The sequence below is a fragment of the Quercus lobata genome, chromosome 6 (genome assembly GCF_001633185.2).
Source record: "Quercus lobata isolate SW786 chromosome 6, ValleyOak3.0 Primary Assembly, whole genome shotgun sequence".
In the NCBI taxonomy this organism is placed as follows: domain Eukaryota; kingdom Viridiplantae; phylum Streptophyta; class Magnoliopsida; order Fagales; family Fagaceae; genus Quercus; species Quercus lobata.
In genome coordinates this window covers 8,196,960-8,203,830 of record NC_044909.1, presented here as the reverse complement: position 1 = coordinate 8,203,830, position 6,871 = coordinate 8,196,960, and positions in this window count along the sequence as shown.

The following is a 6,871-nucleotide window of genomic DNA, read 5'->3' as shown; positions in this document are numbered from 1 at the left end:
AAAAAGATGGGATTATGTAGTTTTTCAAGAGAGAGTGGGAGAGGCGAGGCAATCGAAATCGAGCTAGTTGAAAGGTAGAGAGTGTGACTGATTAATGGTCTTTATGTTTTGTTGTCTTGTTGGTTTATTTATTTATTTTTAATTCTTGGCAAATTAGAACTTACCAACACATGGTTTAGTCAAAAATTTTAGTTATTTATATGTGGTTTGAAATTTAACACTTTATTTACTTGAGGTTAGTTCAGTTAGAATTTTGATACCCCCTTCTGTTAAAAATAAAACTAAATATGTAATTTTTTTTCATTTTTATGTCTCTCTTCTCCAAAAACACAAAAAAATATATAAAAATATAAGATCAAATAAGATCAAAAATAATCTAATAGGACAGTTGTATCATGGATTTCCAATCACATGTAAGAAACTTAAGTTTTCGTTAAATCCTCAAGTGGACGAAGTGTCCAATTTCAAACTACAGGTATGCAACTTAAATTTTGGTCAAACCACATATGAGTAAGTTGTGATTTACCCTTAAATCTATTATATTATAAAGATCCCATAGGAGAGAATATGAAGTTCAACCATGTAGCGTATTTTTTTAGATTTCTTTATTTAGGTTTACACATCAATAGTCGGTTCCAGTTAGCTTAACTGATAAAGTCTTTGATGGTTGAATAAGAAATTTGGGGTTCAATCTCCGCATACACAAGAAATCGATTGAGAATTAACTAATGGAGTAAATACAAATATTAATTATATGTAGTTAATTAGTTATACATCAATTATTTATATTAGATTTATAAAAAAAAAAATTATATTAGAAGAATTTAAATAATTATTTCTTTTGCTAACAATACACTGCCATTGGGCCTCACTAATACACATAATAACACTTTTGCCATTTAAACTCAAAATTCATGATTTGGAAACTCCAAAATCTTGTTCTTAGTTTCATCACTCAAAATCAACTTTTTCGAGTTTTGAGTAATGAGAACATAACTCAAAAATTATGCCAAACAATCATTTCTTGCATTGTCACACATATTTTGGGTGATGAAAACTAAGTTATATAACTCAGTTTTCATTAGTCCAAACACTCATTTTGACAAAAATTGACACAGATGCCATAAAAAAAATTAAATATTTGTGAATTCACTAAAATTAGTTCTAACCATTTTGATTTCTTAACTTCTTTTAGTGATATTATATATATAACCAATATTGTAGTATTTATTCTATGTAATTAAAAATATTATTAATATGATAAATAAACATATTTTTATATTAATTATTTTAAGTGGTTCATTAATTATTTAGGTATAATGAAATTTTGATATCAGTTTTATGAGATTTATAGTAGAAAAAATTGATTAGAAATATGGTACTCTTGCACAAATTTAGTTAGTTTTGCTACCTTGGAAACAAGGTCCAATAAAAGAGAAAATAAATAATAACACACAATCAAAAATGTAAAAACAATTCTATATATATAGACGGGTTCAAGTTAATGAAGTTTCGCTTGGTGTAATTTTACAAAAGTTACACATTTTATCTACTATAGATCTCTAAACAATCTAACGGTTCAAAAAAAAAAAAACCCATTTTACTTAATTAATATAACATATTTTAGTGTTCTCTATTATTTATTACAATAAATTATGAAATTCTATTCTATTTTAGTATTTTCTCCCTCTTGTTGAACAACTATAAATAAAAAAAAAAAAAAAAACTCATGTTTTCTCAATCTGTGGCTTACTCTTGCCATATTTAAAAGAAGAGTAATGCTAGAAAGACAAACAATTTTACAAATTTTTTACCAAGTGTTGATATGGCTTGGTCCACATTAGTTTTTAAAAACAATTATTGAAGGATATTTGTATTTTGATTTATCAAAATGATATTTGCATTTTTTTAGTAGGCATGAATCTGGTTTATCTATATCAGTCACAATATCATGTAATTTTCAAAATTGTAAACACATATAGTATGATCAAATGATTACAACTCTCTTATTGTCTTTCTGATTTATTTATAAAATAAAACAATAAATATTTCAATTTTTTAGAAGTAAAATTTTGAAATATTAGAGGAAACTAACAAAATACGCCGCATATCGTGCAAAAACTCGACTAGTGTGTTAGAATTATAAGACATGTTAGTTGTTTTCATGTGTGGATAGAGAGTGTTCATCCATACCTTATTGATATACTCTTAGCAAACTTTGGCTGATTCCTTTTTATAATAGTATATGTTATTTCTTTTATAAAAAAAAAAAAAAAAGTCTTAGAATTAAGGTTAAGTGATTAAATTTATCATTTTCAAATTTTTAGGAGAATTAGTAATTAAAAAAAATGTTCAAACAAGGAGCGATAGGACAATTTTTATTAGTTATTTTGTTTGTATAGCTTTTTTTTATTTATTTATCAGTTATATATATAGTTTGTATAGTTTTGACAACTGATGGAAACCCGGGTGGGGGGAGAAAGAACAAGGGAGATAACTGATAGGCTTCCTTTCGATGGAGTAATTCACATCGACACTATTGGATATGTAGGTGGGCTTTGGGTGTTGTGAAATTCTTACATGGTTGACATATCCCCGCTATCCAACACAAAGCAAGAAATTCACGTTGTGGTCAAGGTACAATTTTTTAGCACTACCTGGTTATTTCCTGCTATGTATGCTAGTCCTAGAAGTGCTGAAAGGCATGTTTTATGGAATAATCATATGAGAGTTGCAGAGCTCCACAATATGCCCTGGATCATAGCAAGTGATTTTAATGAACCTCTGTTAGAGGATGATAAGTTCAGGGGGAGAGCTATGAGTGTTAATAGATCCTTATTATTCAAGGAGTGCCTAGAAAAGTGTAATATGATAGATATTGGGTTCTCGGGTCCTCGGTTCACTTGAACAAATAAAAGGGAAGTCCAAGCTCTGATACATGAAAGAATAGATAGATTTTTTTTTGTGAATTCTAGTTGGTGTTTGATGTATCCTAAAGCAAGAGTTACCCATCTTACCAGATGTCACTTAGGCCACTGCCTTGTCCTAATGGAGATGCAGCCAAGGGCAAATACTGATAAGAAGCGGCCTTTTAGGTTTTGGACTTGTTGGCTTTTGGATTCAACCTTTCCAAGTATTGTTTCTCAAGCGTGGGGAAGTAGCAATAGATTAGTGGATGCCATAGAGATTTTCTCTAGAAAAGCTGCTGCCTAGAACAAGGACCATATTGGGAACATATTTACTAGAAAGAAGAATCTAATGGTAAGGATTAAGGGTATCCAAAGGGCAATTGCTAATAAACCTTCCAACTCTCTCCTTAATTTGGAAAATGAGCTTCTAAGGGAGCCTGATGTAGTGCTTAATCAGGAGGAGGAGCTTTGGACTTTGTGATAGGCCAAGATGTATTGACCCCTTGTGATAAATTAACCAATTAATTAGCCAAGTTAATTAATTAAGTTAATTGACATGCAATTAGTGTAGTAGCACAAACAAATCACTAACTAAGTTAAATGCAGCAGAAAAGTAATTTGACACAGGTGATTTGTTTACGAATGGGGAAAATCTTCAAGGCAAAAACCCTACTGGGTGATTAAAGGTCACCACTCTCGAGAATCCATTATTATCACAACAAGCGATTACAAGTAAATGAATCTCAGTACTTTATACCAACCTACAATTCAACCCTTACCCCAATATCCAATTGGACTTGTTCTGTAGTAACAATCTCTCTTTTTCAATGCACGGCTCCTAGTACGTGACTAACCAATTGATGCACAGATCCAAGTATGTGACTAACCACTAACTTGAGAAGGATGTTAGCTGCAAAGTTCATTAGTTCATCAACACAATGAAGATCACGAAGCTCCTTGGTTACAAAACCCTACGGCGTACAAACGCAGCAACTTCTTGAAGAGAAAGCTAAACTAGGGCACCTGTCACAATATGCTTGTGAAAAACCTTTGCATCAAGTTGCACTCACTTGCATCAACTGTGACGGCCCTTAAAATAATCCTTATATATGTTTAGGGTTGTGAGAAAAGAAAGCCCAAACATCTATACACTGATTGGAGTGAAATCAAAGCCCAAACATCTATACACTGATTGGAGTGAAATCAGAACTGAAAATCTATAAATCTCGATAGATAGGGTATCTATCGAGCAGCTGTCGAGTATCGGGCAAAAGCTGCCTTTTAAACCTTGATAGATGTTATCTGTTGAGCTAATTGTCGAACTTTAAAATCTAGCACTTCTTTACTTGATTCTTGGACAAATTTGCATGGCTTTAACATTTGGACTTGAAACCTTGTTCCTTGAAGCACTAAACACATCATAGATTTACCCAATTATAAGTAAAGTGCGTTTTTTCAAAGGATTAGCCAATTCTATATTAACATATGTTCCTAACATGATTCGCATATGTCCTAACACTTTGAAATCCCGGGTGAATTGGATGATTCAGGGAGATCGTAACACGACCTTCTATCATATTTCGACGCTGGTCAAGACGAAAAGAAATCAGATTATAGTAATTAAAAATGTTGTGGGGGAATTGATTTATGAAGAAAATGATATTAAAGATTTCATTAGAAGCAGATTTGATGGGATTTATTCGACGTCGTTGTTTTGTGCTTCTAGATCAAATCCCATTATTTCCTAATGGCAACCTAGGCTCTCTAAGGAAGAAAGGACAATATTAGTAGAGGTGCAACTGATGATGAGATTAAAGCTACCTTGTGGTCCTTAAAACCTTTTAAGGCCCTGGGGCCAAATGGTCTTCATGTAGGCTTCTTCCAAAAAATTTGGCCAGTAGTGGGGAGCTTGGTGATAAGAGAGGTAAAGAAGATTTTTGCTAATAGGAAAGTCCCTAAATTTTTAAACAAAACTCACATAATGCTGATTCCTAAGATTCAAGGTTTGGAAACTTTGGGTAATTATAAACTCATAAGTTTATGCAATACTGTGTATAAAGTGGTGACAAAGATTATTGTGACAAGATTGAGGCTCTATTTGGAAAAACTCATATCTCCTCTGCAAACGGCTTTTGTGCCAAGTAGAAAGGGAATTGATAATGTTATTATAGCTTAGGAGATTATTCACTCCCTAGGCAAAAAGAAAGGAAGAGTGGGATATATGGCTCTAAAAATTGATTTGGAGAAGACTTATAACAAGCTAGAGTGGAGTTTCATTAGAGATATTCTTTTTAGGGCAAACTTTCCAGCTGACATAATAGACATCATCATGAGTTGTGTTTCAACGGTCTCTACATCTATTTTGTTCAACAGTGAAGCTCTTGACTTGAGATTTCCATTGAGGGAGATAAGGCAAGGAGACCCTTTGTCTCCTTACCTTTTCATTCTTTGCATGGATTTCCTTGGTCAACTTATTGAGGAGAAATGCAATGCCAAGCTTTGGCAACTATTTAAGGCTTCCCAAAGTGGTCTTGCCTTCTCCCATTTTCTGTTCACAGATGATCTTATCTATTTTGCAAAAGCTGATGGTGCTAATTGTTCAGCCATAAGAGATGTACTTGATGAGTTCTATTGCTTATCCAGGTAGACAGTGAGTGAGTCTAAATCAAGAGTTTACTTCTCCTCAAATGTGAATAAGGACACTAGGGAGTCGTTGTGTGATATCCTTGGGTTTGCTTCCACCCCTTTTCTTGACAAGTATCTTGGTTTTCCCCTTAAGTAACCTAGTTCCTCATCCCAAGACTATAATTTCTTCCTTGATAGAGTGAAGCAAAAGCTTTCGGGGTGGAAAGCTAATATGCTATCCTTGGTTGGATGATCTATTCTCATTCAGGCCTCCTCAGCTACTATATCGTCTTACATTATGCAATGTTCTCACCTCCCTAGCATAATTTTGGATGGTTTAGATAGAGTCAACTGAAATTTCCTTTGGGGGTCTTTAGATATAGTTAAGAAAATCCACTGGGTTGGATGAGACAAGGTGACCAAAACAAAGGAGGAAGGGGGCCTCAGGTTGCAATCAACCAAGGGGAGGAATATTGCCCTTCTTTCTAAGTTGAATTGGAGATTCCACATTGAAAGAGAGGCTCCTTGGGTCCAAGTCTTGAAGATGAGTTACTGTAGCCATAGAAGAAGAATTGCTTCAAATGCAAATAAGCTTCCCTGCTCACCTATATGGGTAGCAATAAAGAGAGGCATGGATACCTTCAATAGGGGTAGCAAGTGGATGATGGGAAAGGATAGCAAATTGAATGTTTGGTCCAACAATTGGACGAAGGAGAGTCCACTTAGGCAACTCATTCAGGGACCCTTTATTAAGGAAGCAGGTATTTTGGAAATCAAGGACATTATGTCAGACATGGGTTGGGATTGGGAAAAAATACCCTTTGAGCTACCCCAAGAAATCAAGATAATGATTCAAGCAACTCCTACTGCCCTCACTAGTAGAGGCTCTGATAGATTGTCCTGGGAAGACTCTCCAAAAGGCACCTTTGATTTAAAAAGTGCTTATAAGATTGCTATAGGTATTAAGGATACCTCTCCTTTCTCGGCTAAGTGGATTTGGAAAGCTGACACTCTCCCTAGAATTAAAACCTTTCTCTAGATGTGTGCTCATAATAGTATTGGGGTCAAGGTGTGTCTTGAGAGAAGAGGTGTAGTTCATGAGAACATATGCCTCATTTGCAAAGGAGGATCAGAGACCATACTACATGCTCTCCACGACTGCCCTTAAATTAAGCATGTGTGGAATCAACTAGGGATTATGTCCTCAAATCAAGCCTTTTAGATAAACAATTTGCAAGAATGGCTATCATCTAATGGTAGAGAAAGTTGCAACTTAATTGCTACAAACCCCCCATGGAAAATTGTCTTCCCGATTGTTGTGTGGAACATTTGGAAAA